Below are 16,115 nucleotides of genomic sequence, written 5' to 3'. Positions count from 1 at the left end.
ATACATACATAGGTATATATGTATGTATATATATATATATATGTACAGTTATATATACATATATATATATATATATATATATATACATATGAGATATAATACAAATCCACATCAGTGTTCACACATTAGTCCTCGTTTAAGTCACAGTTTAAAGATTTAAAATTTATTTTTTTATTTTTTTATTTAACTAAAGAAGACGAGAAAACAAAAACCTGGTCCTAATGAGGTAGAAACTCAAGTTTTAGGTACTAAGGTTTGAATTAAGGTTAAGGGTAGGGTTTGGGTTAGGGTTAAAATGATGTGAATTATCGTCAGAAATATTATTTTTTGATATCTTTTTCACTTGATTGACCCCTAACTGACCAAACGAGACCCTCAATGGCCCCAGGTTTTCACTTTTATTCCAACTCTGGAATAAACCATTTATTTCCACAAAGGGGCTGCTGCTGCCCCCTAATGGCCCGTGCAGATACTGCAGCATGGGCTTCTAATAAATCAGTGAATCTGACAAAGTTTAGGGTAAAGTACACAAGGGTGCACACCAGCGTGATTGACAGCTGGCATCGTCCAGTGTGGTTCTCAAAGACTGGGCCGGGACCCACAGATGGGTCGTGGGAGATTTATTTATTTAACTTTTATGTTAAGATTTCTGTGTGTCACTACTAAATTCATTTACTGAACATCATTTACAGATATCTCAGTAAATTAGATGCTAAATTATGCATAAATTAGCCCTGGTCATGATTTATGTTGTGATTTGTGTCATGATCTTCAAAATATAGAACATTTTGAAATATTTTTATGTAGAAAATACAAAATATTCCCATTTTTCCTGCACAAAATCCTGTTTGTGTGTGTGTGTGTGTGTAAAACATGTCAGACATGATGTCATTCTTCTTGTTTATCACTGTGGATTCTGACAAAGTGACTGAGTCGTCCTCCACTTGTCTCCTCCTGTGTTTACAATCCACATTCCATGATAACCAGGAAAACCAGGAATACCAGGAAAACCAAGCCTGGAGCTGCAGTGCTCTAGAGAGTGTGTGTGTGTGTGTGTTTTGTTTACGTCTCTCTGAGATCGTGGCTGAGGTCGCTCGCTCTCAGCTCTTATTGGATAATGACAGGAAGTCGGACACTGACACGAAATCCACCGTTCACTCATGTTCTTTTTCATCTGGTTTCCATTGTGGCTTCTTTTTTTGTGTCTTTTTGCAGAGAGACAGGGAGGATGAGTGAGCAGCCTATAGACTAATTACAGACACGTCCTGTATGTTTATCTGTATTTATCTCTGCAGCAAACCTGAAAACCTTCCTGCAGTCGCAAACAAACGTCTTATCTCGTCTCTCAGGTCGTTTCTGTCCACACTGCTGAAGGTCCAGGTGGAGACGCGATGGACATCCTCAACACAGACTCATTTCCTCCCTCATTCTTTAGCTTGAACTCTGACCTTGTGTCTTTCCTCCCTCTTCATCGTGTCCTCCTCTTCAGTTAAAATGGAAAACAATTGTCTTTAAAACATCACAGACTGATTTAAAGCTGCAGTACGTAAACAGAAACGGTGAAATGACAGGAGATGTGTTGGTTTATAATTCACAGTTTGTACACTGGGGGGCGCTGTGACAGTGACTGTAGTCTACTCTTGCTCGCTCTCATTGCATTGAAAACACAAGGAAACAGATTATAGCCGCTTCATTAGGGACCTGTCAGCTCAAGAATATGTTCACTGTTTATCTCCAGCTATTGATCCATCACTGTATTTTGCTAGCTAGCTAACTATCAAAATATCGAACTATGCTATCAGGCCAGCAAGCTAACTATTATCTGTGGAACTATGTAGCTAAGAAGCACCACAGACAGAGAGTGAAACCGTGTTTAGTCAGAGTCAGTCTGCACATTTTTGGACCAGTTTATGTTTCATTTAAAAGTCAAACTTGTACCATCCTCAGTGAGGTCAGAGGTCACATGTTTCTCCTCCTCCTCCTCTGATGCAGCAACAGCAGACAGAACTCTGAGCTCAGCTGAGTTAATGATGAACTCTCTTTACTACAACTCAGCGCAAACTGTCCTTCAAACCAGTGTTAAATTTACAGTTAAAGTAAAGTTACCGAAAGTCTACAACATCTTAAGAACACGTCTCACGTCTTTTCCAACAGGAAACTAAAGTTTGTAAAACACTCACTCTCCCACACCAAACCTCATAGAGAAAATCAGTGACTTTAGCTGCTGGTCCTCTGCCGCCTCGTGTGGTCACTTTGTGTCACTGATTTTAATTTGAACGATGGATTTCTAACAGTGAAGTGACTAAAAATATCCGTACGACATCAGAGAGTTAAACTGGCGTAGATTTTTTTGGGATGTGAGTCTTTTGTTAAGAGGCAAAAATCTGTTTTTCCTTGTGGAAGCCATGTTTTCACTTAGAACATGTGCCTGTTTCTCAGCAGCAGGGGGCGCTCACAGCAACGCCTCACGCACACACACTTCAAAAAAAGCTGACACACCACATTAACGATACGTCGCTCTGAACACAGTGTTCCACAAAACACATTTTACTCACTGTGTGTGTATGTGTGTCTGTTTGAGAGCGTGTGTGCGCTGTGTGTGAGAGCGTGTGTGTGTCTGTGGGAGAGCATGTGTGTGTCTGTTGGGAGAGCGTGTGTGTGTGTCTGTATGAGAGTGTGTGTGTGTGTGTGTGTCTGAGGGAGGCGTGTGTGTGTCTGTATGAGAGAGTGTGTGTGTGTGTGTGTGTGTGTGTGTGATGACCTTGCAGTCACATGCCTGGCAGCACAGACGTGTTAATGAAAGTGACACACACTCAGCTCAGCCTGAAACATGAGGCTTAAACAAACACACACTGATGTTTCCAGCTGCAGCAGCTGGAAACATGGCAGCCAGCGCCACCCCCCCTTCCTCCTCACAGGTAAATACACCTGTATGTATTTTTAATTCGATGCAAACTTTGTATAAATATTGTCACAAAGTGACTGACGCGAGGTCGGAGCGAGAGCAAGAAACAAAGAGCTTTCTGTGTGGAACACACACACTCACACAGTGACCACACGAGGCAGCAGAGGACCAGCAGCTGCTGTATCCCAACAGCTAAAATCACTGATTTCCTCACTGGACTTTGGTGTGGGCGAGTGAGTGCTTTACAAACTTCAGTTTTACAGTGAGATAAACATGTGAACGTGTTCTAAAGTTAGAATAGACTTGTTTCAATTCTCAAGTCTCAAAGTCTCGTCCTCATTGAATTACTTAAATATTAAGGCTGAGGATTTAAATGAACCACATGTTGCTCTCAGGAACAGAATGCCTGGTCCTGTGGGGACTCACCGTCTCCGTGCTCAGTGTGTCACAGTCAGTAACGCCACATTAGAGGAGACAGGAGGTGAAAGGTGACGGGGGCTGACACAGGGCGAAGCGTCTAAAAGCCTCACAGAGTGTCACTGTGCTGCCGTCAGGACTTCACACGGGCCGGGCCGTCACTGTGCTCCATTGTGAGGCCGGTGACTCATTGTTACTCACGGAGCGACTTCAGGATTGGGAACTCAGATTTGCATGTGAGTGCACGGATTTGACATCAGAATAAAAGCTCACAAACGCTCATCACATCACTTCTCATCAGATACCATTAAAGTCCTACAGACCATAAACTGCCGGCTAATCTTTGCTTTAGAAACAACACGCGGCCTCAGGAGCGGCAAGGATTTCATTTGGCTCATGTGTTTCACTTAAAGAGCTTTTACACGCGCGGATGCAGACGTAATGTGGCTTTAAAGCTGCAGTCAGTGATAGTCATAACATGTCACCATGACCTGGGCAGTGTGTGATGGTGACTGTGATAGAGGAGAAGCTCCGCCCCCCCCACACACACAACCACCCGTCAACCCTGGCCTGACCCAGCAAACCATCACTGCACAACAGAGGACCACCAAGATACTGACCACACGCACACACACCACCCCTGACCTCACAGTGACCTGTTGCACCTCACTCAAACACACGCACGTGCGCACACACACACACACACACACACACACGCACAGTGTAACCCTGCATTATATAAACAAAGCCTTAAAACTAACATTTAACCATAACCAGTTCCTCAGAAATGTGGTTCTCCCTCAATAGAACTAGGCTTTGGTCTCCATGAGGACTACAGGTCTTGACAAGGTCAGTGTTAATACCAGGTCCTCATGAGGCGACAGAAACACACACACACTTCTCTCAATACTTCTCTCATTATGGTTTAAAACACTAACAACAGAACCATGACTCATCACAAAGTTACATGTGCTAGTTTAATGTTAATCTCAGCTGAGTCATGGTTCTGCTTCACTCTCACACTCAGTCCAAGATCGGTCCTGGTCCTGTGTGGTCCTGCAGCTCACACTCAGTACTACTGTGTCTGTGGGGGTCAGGACTCTAAACTAAAACTACAAATATAAAGCAAAATAAGTGTAGTTCACACTTGACCGGCCCCTGCTGACCAGACATGATACTCAGTGACCCCCAGGTCATTTACGTTGAAGACCGCGGCCTAAAAAACTGCAACTATAGTCAAATAATCCTCGTTTGTGGAAAATTTAAATCAATTTCTTTCTAGAAAGAAAAATAATCTTGGCAGGTAAAATCTTACAAGAGAATATTGAGATATTGCAGCTTACTTTAACCTTTAATTAATTAAAATACACTATCACACACTGGTGTGTGTGCAAATATGAGAAATGTTAAGGTATAAATTCTTAAAATCAGTTTAATGAAGTAAATAAAGACACAATTTAAGTCAACATTTGAGAAATTTTGTTCAATTTCACTAAATGATTTTAAACAACATCACAGACTGAAAGTGACTAAATGAATAATAGATGAAGAATAATAATAAGAGCTGTGTCTGAATTATTATAATCTGCTCTAAAGTGGAGGGAAGATTAATCTACAGCGTCCGCACTGAACCAATCCAAACGCTTGACTCTGAATCAACTAATCCTTCCATTATCATCATCTGCAGTAAGAAAAACACGTGCAGACGCGGCCACGGCCTGGGAATCGTTTTCTGTCGCTTTTAATTGTAACAATCTGAGAGACTGAAGTCTATTATGTCCGTGTCACAGAGGCAGAAGAAAGTTTCTTTAGGTGCAGAATTCCCACCGGAATTCCTCACAGACTCAGGCCAGGAAAGCTAAAGAGCGACGGCCTCGTTTTACTGGAAAATTGTTAAAAAAAGTGAAAATCCGCCACAAAGATCGCAATAAAATGGAGCCGCAAATGAAGCAGACGACAAAAGGGGAGGGTCAAAGGTTTTTTTGTCTTTGGGCAGTGAATGGATTCCTTTAAAGGAGCCAACAAAGCTGTGCATTTAAATAAACAGGGTTACGTCCTCCTCCTTTGGAGCCCAATGAAGTCCATCAAAGGACATGGTAATGTCCCCGAGTGAATGGACCAAAGAATGTGACATAATAAAAACGCCACCTTCCCCCAAAACTGCAGAAACAGACGGAAAAGACACAGCGAAATGTTTGCTTCCCCGGCTACAAATTTAGATCTTAACCAACGTTGCCATGTGGGTCATCATGCGGCCAGGAGGGGGCAGTGTTTGTGGGGAGTTCATCAGTCATGTCCGACAATAATGGAAGGATCAATAATCTCTGCTTTAGGGCACAAACATTCTGGGTCAACTCAAAAAAGCGCTGCGCTGAAAAAAATCTAGTTTAACATAAAGAATATAGATGTATTTTTTTATCATTATTATTATTGTTATTATTAGTAGTATTAATAATAATAATGATGATAATAATAATAATAGTAAACAAGCTTTAAAACAACAAAGCAAATGCATTTAACCCAGTTATTTTAAACCCTACCCTGGAAAGCACTCACTCTTCCACATACACACACACACACACTCTCCATCACTAAGTTCTAATGTCTTATTTTGTCACTTCAGCGTTTGAAACAGGAGTCGCGTTAACCGAATATTTTCCGGGAAAATCTGAGGGCCATCTGTCATTTTGACAGATTGCAATTCACACCCCTGACCACTTGGAGGTGAAGAGCATATTACAGTAATTGGCTCTTGTAGAAGAAGAAAAGTAGAAAAGAAGAGAAATGTCACGGCAGTTGAGTGTCAGAGGTTTCTTTAAAAATCCTAAAAACTATGTTGATAAAAGAGGTGAAAAAAGAGGAATAGATGCAGATGAAGATGAAGGACAAACCCAGCCCTTGGCCTCAGTGGAGCGAGGAAGCGGCAGTAAGGAGGTTAGGAGGGAGTACGGAGTTCAGTGGGAGCGGGAGTTCTCCTGGCTGAGGAGGGAGGATAGAAAAATGTTGTGCGACAAAATAAAGATTCCCATCGGAGCATCTGAGCATAATTTCTGACCTAGACACCGTACTCAATGCATCTCGCTATCCTTGTAGTGCTGACAGCGTGTTAAAGAGCTATGGACAGGAGGCTTTGGAGTGCGTCTCGGGTCACCGAGCGGTGCAGCTGATCCACTGGTGCAGAAGGGATGCTGCGGGATTTCCTACCACGCGCAACTACGCGCAAGCAGACACGCGATTCAAGTCCATGTGGACCAGGAGGAAGGTGTGAGACCACAGGTGAACTGTTCATATTTCACTGCAATATGAACAATGCAATTGAATATGTCATTATTATCATTTAAAGTGACCGGTAAAAATAGATTATGACGGGATATTTATGACCCTGTCAGTCAAAATGACAGACAACGAAAAAGTCTAGCGCAACCTCTGGTTTGAAATCCAACATTCAGATTGACATCAGTGACACAAAGTGACCACACGAGGCAGCAGAGGAGCAGCAGCTGCTGTGTTTTCTCTATGGACTTTGGTGTGGGAGAGTGAGTGAAAGTGGTGGAGATGACGCATCATTCACACAGAAACAACATTTGTTTAAGTTAATCCCATTCTCTGAGACGAACAGATTTTTATGACCTCGAACAGATGTTATTTTTCCTGCTTATCTAATTCTGCTAACGTGCACACACACACACACACACACACACACACACAGTCAGACAGGTGTTCTCTGCTCCAGCTCTTTTCACTCCACATTCCTGCGACTTTTCATTTTACTAGAGTCCTGGGGGCCACTGGAGACACTCTGGCTCTGGATCTGTGCTGGACGCCGTCCATGGGCCCCAGGCTTACACACACACATTACCCTGTGTAAATAGGGAAGGCCGAGCCAGACTGGTCAGTGTGTGTGTTTCTACCCAAACATGTGCTCATTTAACTGCTATCTGCTGTTGTAGCCTCAGGTCAGTTTATGTAAAAAGCCACTTTAGTCCGAGCAGCAGAGGAGAGGAGACCGGGCTGTAATCCACTTTGTAACTCAGGTTCATATTTGGTTTCAAGAAAGAGGAAATGTACACAAGTAATCTAGTTTCATACGACATGAGTCACATATTATTCTTCTTTCTGACCTCAAACGTGCAAGAAAAACATCATTATTATTATTATTGTTATTATTAATAAAACTCCCACAGGTCAAAGAAACCGTCCACATGTGTGAATGTGTTTAATCAGCTCAGAAATGTCAATGTTAGCGTTTATGTGTTTTTATTGACTTCAGCTGTGAAACGCGGCTGAAACTGTTTATGTCTTCTTCATCTGCTTCCTCTTAGAAACGCAGTCAAGCAAAGTGGAGCGGTTCTCTTTGGTTCACTTTGGTTCACTTTGGTTCTCTTTGGTTCTCTTCAATTCCCTCTGAACAGCAGGTTTATCATAAATGCACGAACATTGTTACACGTGTGTAGAAAAAATGATCATGATCCAACAGGAAGGTCGCCACCTTGTTTTTTTGTGTTTCCATTAGGAGTCACCCGTCTCTTTTTCAAGTAAACTGGTACAGTGAGGGCGGAGCTAGACTTTGGCTGCTGGATTTTCTACAAAGTAAGGACTTTACTGTTCCAAACTGTACTGGACCAGACCATGATAGAAACACAGACGAAGAACAGAACACATGTAAAAATCAGACTGACCAGGTTTAGAGCAGCTGAAGTCAGGACGATCTGAGCCAGAAAATCTGTTCCAGGCTGAGAGAAGAACAGAGATGTTTGAGATGTTTCTTTGTATGTTTGAGAAGTTTCCTGCATGTTTGAGATGTTTCTCTGCACGTTTGAGACGTTTCCTGTATGTTTGAGATATTTCCTGCATGTTTGAGATGTTTCTCCGTATGTTTGAGGTGTTTCCTGCATGTTTGAGATATTTCCTGTATGTTTGAGATGTTTCCTGCAGGTTTGAGATGTTTGAGATGTTTGAGAGCATGTTTGAGATGTTTCCATGTTTGAGATGTTTTACCTCCTGCATGTTTGAGATCCTCATGTTTGAGATGTTTCCTGCATGTTTGAGATGTTTCCTGCATGTTTGAGATATTTCCATGTTTGAGATGTTTCCTGCATGTTTGAGATGTTTCATGTTTGAGATGTTTCCTGCATGTTTGAGATATTTCCTGTATGTTTGAGATGTTTCCTGCAGGTTTGAGATGTTTCCTGTGTTTGAGTTTCCTGTGTTTGAGATGTTTCCTGCATGTTTGAGATGTGTCCTGCATGTTTGAGATGTTTCCTACATGTTTGAGATGTTTCCTACATGTTTGAGATGTTTCCCTGCATGTTTGAGATGTTCCCTGTATGTTTGAGATATTTCCTGCATGTTTGAGATATATTCCTGTGTTTGAGATATTTCCTGCATGTTTGATGAAAGACGAACTGAGCATTTGGATCCACACTAACAAGAATGACATTAGATATTTATTTTGCACACAAGCTGAATGATCTGGATCTGAGGGCCAGGTGTTTGAGCAGAGCAGGAGTCATTGAGATTTGATGAGACGATGAACTGCAGGTGTGATGTTTGGAGGAGGGACTTCAGGATGTAGGTCAGCCACGCCCACATATGCAGTAGTGGGCGTGTCAACAAACATGCTTGTTGTAGTTTTTGTGTCGATCCACCAACTTTTCATATTTTCACAAAAAAATATGTCAGGTTGTTGCTGGTTTTGTCCAGTCATTGCTGGTTCACCAAGTTAGTAACGTTAGCCCGCTGACGTTCATCCGCTCACTCTCTGTCATGGGCCGTCTGTTTCTTTCACTCCTTCATTTCAGGACTATAATGAGCTGAAACCCACGTGCAGTGGACCAGACTACGAGAGAATAGAAGACGGAGAAAAGGAAAGAGATGATATCTGAAATATGCAGAGTGAGCCATTTCCCTGTTTCTCCATTAAAAAAAAAAAAGATTGACAAAGAAAAGCAATTAACCAGCAAACGAGGACGCAGTTACTTCTCATTACAGACCTTTGACTGCGACACAAAAAGATGAATTACACTGGTGTGAATGGAAGCAATGAACGTGAGTCTCAGCTGAAGGACGGAGACATTTTAGGTCCAATAATGTGTGTTAAAGTCTCTGTGGACTCAGTTTTCTAACACAATTAACACCTGAATGACACAATACAATCCTGCATATATATATATTTATATTTTTTGACCTGGTTTCCATTAAAATCTCTGGCAAATTTAAACTGAAATTTGAAGAGTAATCTACAAAAGACCATAGAGCTGAAGGAACCTCTATATCTTAACTATAGAGGCGGCAGAGCCAAGGAATGTCACCCTAACGATCACAGCTAAATGCTTTAGCTTAACCCTTATCCTAAACCCAATTCTAAATCTAACCCTAGAACCAGGTCTTAACCCCAAAAAGCAATTTAAAGCAGAATTAAGATGGATTTTTATTCTAATTTAACAGCTTCAGAGTCATTGGCCGTTTCTCAATACTCAAGTTAGCAAGTATGTACTTGCTTACTTGGGAAGTATATACTTGAGAAGTAAGCTGGGAGTATATACTTGCCAAGTACGGGAGTACACAAGTATGTGGTTGTTTCTCAATACTCAAGTATGCAAGTATGTATGTATTGTTCTGCTGTTTGAATGGTGGCTGGCGCCAAGTGCTGCAGCCTCATTACCGCCACCTACGGTGTTGATCAATGAACATGTGAAATACTTTTAATAAATGCATATATATGTTGTTATTATTTTTACATTTTATTTTTAACTTTTTACATTTTATATTTAACTTCATTTATTAATTTATTTCTATTAAAATATACAATACAAATAATACAATGTGGAAAATAGATAGAGTACAGCATTGAATAGTGTAGTGTAGTGTATATACATATATATATATGACGTGTACAAATATATACTACTCTACATAGCTAATATTTACATATTATATTTAAGTACAGATACAATGACCGTGCGACTTTAATATAAATCTAACATTCAAAGTTGAAATTTAAAAAAAATTAATAATATACAAACTTTCAAACTTTCAGGTCAAAACGTTTCCATTAAAAACAAAATAACACATCAACAACAAATCTATGGATCACACCGAGCATCTAATGACAGCGACGTCTGAGCCAGCGGATCATTTCATCAGGACAGGCCGAGGTAACGCTGCTCTGTGCCGGGCACATTGAGCGCCGAGCGCCCACAGAGGTGGAGCTGATCACCTCCGACAAACGTCGCTGCCAAACTATAAATACGTCATATCTTCTTACACAAACCACATATTTGAATTCTAAAAGACTCATTTCTCGCCTCAAATGATCTTAAAACTTTGTTCCGGGACACAGAAAAATATTTATTTCAGATTTATATTTCTATTATCTGCTGCTATGCTCCGCCGAAATGTATTCTGGGATACATGGCCATCCCAAGTACGCTTAAGTCTCCTCCGATGCATACTTGGTGAACATGGGCGGAGCGAGAACACTTCCGGGTTTGAGAACCGTCCTCGATGTTCGCTTACTTGAGAATTGGAACAGCACTTGGACTGAGGCTGATGACGTTTTCACAAGTACGGGAGTACGCAAGTACGCACAAGTATGGATATTGAGAAACGGCCATTGTAATCTTATTTAGGGAGATTGGGGCTGTCTCTACTGCCCCCTACTGTCTGTTAGTGGAAAACCAGCCTTGCAAGATCAGGGCCGCAGACCCGGAGTAAGAGCAGCTTGAACGTCCGTCCCATGGAAATAATCCGACATGTTTGTTTATTTCACTGTACTGGCGCATGTATGTGACGTAAATGCGTACGCGACATGAGCAGAGCTGAGCAGTTTTTGCATCTTGCCAGTGTAGACAGAGACGCTACGGTGGAGCGCATTCAAGTTTTCCACTCTGGAGGGTGGTTTCAGATTTTTGCGTTTTTAAGCCCCAAAAACGCCGTCACCGTCTAAACGAAAGGCACTTCCGATAAAATATTTTGTCGTTTTTACCCACAAGTGTCCTCGTGTGAACAGGGCCTTAGGTCTCACAAAGAAACACAGCAGTGATGGTGAAATTTCAGATGTTCATCATAAAAGGTAAGATAAGATGGACGTGGATGTGGACATGTCCATGTTTACAGGCTCCATTGAAAACAAATGCACATGGTCAGGAGAGTTTTTACACCAGTGAGGATAAAGAGGTAGATGATAGATGGATGTTGTATTTCCAAACTGTAGGGGGAGCAAAAAGACTTGCAAAGTCCTGCTTTAAAGTTGTGAGGACCAGAAAATGTCCTCACTCCCTGTGGTTTGTATGTTTTGTGGTCCTCACTAAGACACACATTCAAGAACACACACAGGTCTGTACAGCTGTCCTTTCAGGGACACTGCATTGACTTCTTCTGGACAGTCTAAACAAAGCTTCACCACTAACCTTAACCTAACCATAATTCAAATTTTAACCCTAAATTTAACCAGTTCCTTTAGAAATGAGGTTCCGCCTCTTTAGGACCAGGTTTTGGTCTCCACGAGGACTACTGGACCAGAAAAGGTCAGTATTTATGACTAAAGACGTAACAAATACAAGAACACACACTCAAGAATTTCTCACCTCAGTAACAGGATAGTAAAGTTAAGTTTAGGAGACTTCTTAAAACGATTTCAACTCCTCACTGAGATGAACCGCACGTAAAAACTCTTGAGACAGTAAAAGGTTATAGATCGCAGAATATGTGCATGTGTTTTTAAAATCTCTAAAGATGGAGAAGATGGTGATGATTCTGAATGAGGACAGAGATGTTCCCTTTAGCACAAAACACAAATTTCAGTCCAGTTGGTGGCGTTCACTTGTTAAAAAAGACAAATGAGATAGTAATCATTGATGTGAGAAGGTTCTGCTGGTACCAAAAAACTCGCTCATATAAAGACACACAAACAAGGGTGAACTCCTGGTGAGACAGACTATAAACCTGGACTGGACTGTGGTCATGTAGGCACATCAAGTATCACTTAAGTCAAGCTGAAGTGTGGCTGAATCAAACCCTGGTGCGTGGACCTCCATCAGGCAAAGAACAGAGACGTTTGTTTTTCTCGAGGTGGAGAGAATTTACTTCACAGGAACCTCAAGTGCAGAACTGAGACATCCTCGTAGAGAATGACAATGACATTTCACACAAGAAAAAAGTTCTGCCCAGATGACAAAGAAAATTATAACGTCATTCTTTTCTCACGGCTTTGGGAGAGAGAACTAACGTCTCTGTTCTTGTGGAGTATGTACAGACCTTCAGCGTGTGAACATAGTCCAAGACCTCCAATGTGGACCTTGAATGACAGTTTTTGGACCACTCGCAAGTGAACCCTGGAGCGTTTCATCTCTGGTGTGAACTCTAGCTGCATCTTTCACTGGAAGCTTACAGTAATATCAACGACTTCAGCCTCAATGTTCTCAAGTGAGGACACGCGATAACTGGAAAGACAGCCGCCGTTAGACAGAAATGAGAACAGCACGTCCAATTCTCGTGTCCGACAGGTCCTACCTGGCACTCCATATCGACAATGCTAGCTTGGCTAAATGCGCTTAATCTTAGCTGTGGAGGAATAAGAGGTGGAGCCTCCCAGACCTGGAGGATCGATCAGTCCTCAGACTCCTGGTTCTCTAACAGATCCTCACTGGGGAATGTGGATATCACACCAAGGCTGCAGCTGCTCCACCATGTCCACCCACTGGCCTCCAGGGGGAGCTGCTCCTCACCAGAGCAGCTGGGCAGATTAACGTGAACCTGCTTATACACCAATAACTGAGCTGCATTTCTAAAAACGTCTAAAAAACAGACTTTTGTTGCTTGAGTGAACGTGGACTGAAAACAGCTAAACAATTAAATAATGTATCACGGTTTCATCCAGTTTGGACCAAAGGAGAGGAAGATTAGGTGTCAGATAGTCTGTCAGCTCTCCTGAGTGCTGAGACTTTCTTAGAAGGACTTCGATGCGGCTCATTCCTGATTATAACCTTTCACTGTGAGGTTTTCACCTTCCCTCTCTCGCTCCAGGACTTTTTTGGACTCCTGTCAGACCTCATAAGCAGGATCCAAAACTTCTTTCCAGAGGTCTCTCCAAAAACTGCAGCTCATCCATCACCGTGATCTGGATGATGGCGCGAGCTCCCGCCGTGGTCAAGGACTGTGATAACAAGACAGCGCAGAAACAGATGTGTGTGCAAATGGGAGTGAGTCAGCAAACACCTTTATTTATTATGAGGCTTTTCATCAAGAAAAGGACTTTTGAAGTTTCCGAGGAGGTCAAGCGTTGGTCACAGTGAGATCTCTCTGTATTTGACTTTTAGCACAGTATTTAATCACAGAGTAATGACCCTCAGGTTGTCTGTCATCTCTGCTTTGGCACAGTCGTTCTTCTCAGGCCAATTCACAGCAGGATATTTCTGGCTCACCTCTTTACCCTCCACTTAATTTATCTCTCTCCTCAGAGAACACGGGCTTGTGTGTAATGAAGACAAGCACAAGTGTTCAACTGTCCACACGAGCAGGAAACAACGGACAATCCGACCATAACAACTGTGATTCATGACATCATTATAAATCTGTTTTCAACTCTTCAATTGACTCTAAAACACACTTAAATCACTTTACCTAACAGTTAAGAAACAAAATAATTGTTCCATAGAATCTTAAAGGGGAATGGGCGGAGTCTTCAGAAAACAAAAATAAGGACAAAACAGACGTTACTGCAACAAACAAAAACTAGAATTTATATTATATAATTGTAATTTATATCATATAATATAATATTATATATCACAATACTATGGCAGTACTATCGCAATTAGTTTGTACAGAATGAATGTATTTTTGAATGTCTTCCTTTATTTTCAAAACATGTTTGACCTCCAAATAACAAGGTCACATAAGACACAAGTAACCAACTACAAGTAAAGGTTTTTAGAAACCTTTACCACTTGTAGCAAGTGTGTAACTAAATTAAAGTACAGTTTAACTCCCTCAACTCACTAAACTCCTGTGAGAAAGTTTGGATCATAAATTACAAACATGAACATAAATAAAAATAATACCCTGCCAAAGTTACTGTAACCGAGATAAGGGCGTCTATACTGGGTACGTAAATAAAGTCAACAACCCTTCCTCCCGGCAACAACAACCGCGCCACTTCCCTTCACAATAAAACTACACAACAAATATGAGAAACAATACCTGACAAGCTCTACTAAGAGCTGCTATAATAAAAAAAACATGTTAAAATACTTTATCAAACTTGCCAGTATTCATGGCAACCAGATATTTATTCAATTGCAAAACATCGGAAAAGTAGCGCCGACTTGGCAGGTTGTTGCGGGGTTCAATATGCGCTATCAACCGTCGGAACCCTCGGCTGGTCATCAAGAGCAATCATTTCCATTACCTTGATCATTATTGCCCTGGCCAATTTCTTCCTTTGGTCGAGTCCCAGCTGCGCTGCTTTCTTTTTGTCTGCTGCCTAATGTTACTAGCGTTAGCTTCCTGCCGTTGTTTGTGTACTTCAGGGTGGCGGTTTTTCAAATGACATAATCAAATTTGTGGTATTGAATGACTTGACGAGGAACCCTCGTCGCATTACCTCGACTTTGCAAGTGTTGCATAATGCTTTTTGCGTATCTTCTATTGACACCCTGAAAAATCGCCCACACCGCTGACATTCTCTCTCCTCAACAAACAAACACACACACGCACACACACACACCTTGTGCTGCGCTTGCGCCACTGACGCTGTCATATGCCCAAACAAATGCCGCATGGCCTCCCCTTCCCGACACACATACACAAACAGCAATTAGACGGGTATAAACATTGGTTGTTAAAATCGGCGCAGTTTTACTCATTGAACCGATGCCGATATGTTAAAAAATGACGAACATCAGCCGATAACAATATTAATGCCGATATATCATGCATCCCTAATCGCAATATACTCACAATATTATTGTAATATTTGGGTAAATGTTGCAATTTTATTGCGATATTTGGAAGAATAAAAAACACTGAAAACACTTTCAATTTAAGGTTATTTTTGGTTCACAGATACTTTTTTGTTAAAAACAAGAATTTTCAAACATTTTAAATCAGGACATCGTGGAATAACTGGATAGAAGCAGCTCCCCCTTGTGGCATTTCAGAGTAAATGACTAGTACTGTATCTTATATAACGAGACAGCATTTATTGTCATTCTTTTCCACATCATGATCATCCTGAGGATGATTATTCACTGTCATCCACTCATTGCGAGTGATATGGCGATTCCTGATAAAATCCTAAATATTCAGTATATCATCACATTCATACACAAGTTCCTCTTTTTGTTATTGTGTTTTTTTACTTTGACACTTGATGAAGATGTGTGACGCAGTGATTGTTTCTGTTCTTGTGTTTTTTGCGACTCCTTTGTCTTGCATGTTTTCTCTGCTGTCAGGAGGGAAGTTTTCTTTGCCTGTTTCTGTGTTTGACAGTTGGTCTGTTTGGTCACGTGGGGGAGAAGTGGAGGCTCTTTGTGGCTCACAGGCGATTGTTTTACGCAAGGTTACAGGAAGGTCAGATCCAAAATCAATGAGGAAACCGCTCTGCTGCTGCTTTAAAACTCTATTTCAGGATCCTCTGAGAGGAGCCGGGATATCAGGAACCCTGAACGGGAGGATCGTTAACATGACGGATGGAGGGATGAGGAGGGAGGAGAGGAGCGCTCTTACTGTGTGTGAAATGTGAGACACTCACAGGTGCTTTTTTCTCTCCCTCAAAACATTCTTGATGCTA

This window comes from Solea senegalensis, linkage group LG14, assembly GCF_019176455.1.
Source record: "Solea senegalensis isolate Sse05_10M linkage group LG14, IFAPA_SoseM_1, whole genome shotgun sequence".
Lineage (NCBI taxonomy): Eukaryota > Metazoa > Chordata > Actinopteri > Pleuronectiformes > Soleidae > Solea > Solea senegalensis.
Note: the sequence above shows the minus strand (reverse complement) of the source record.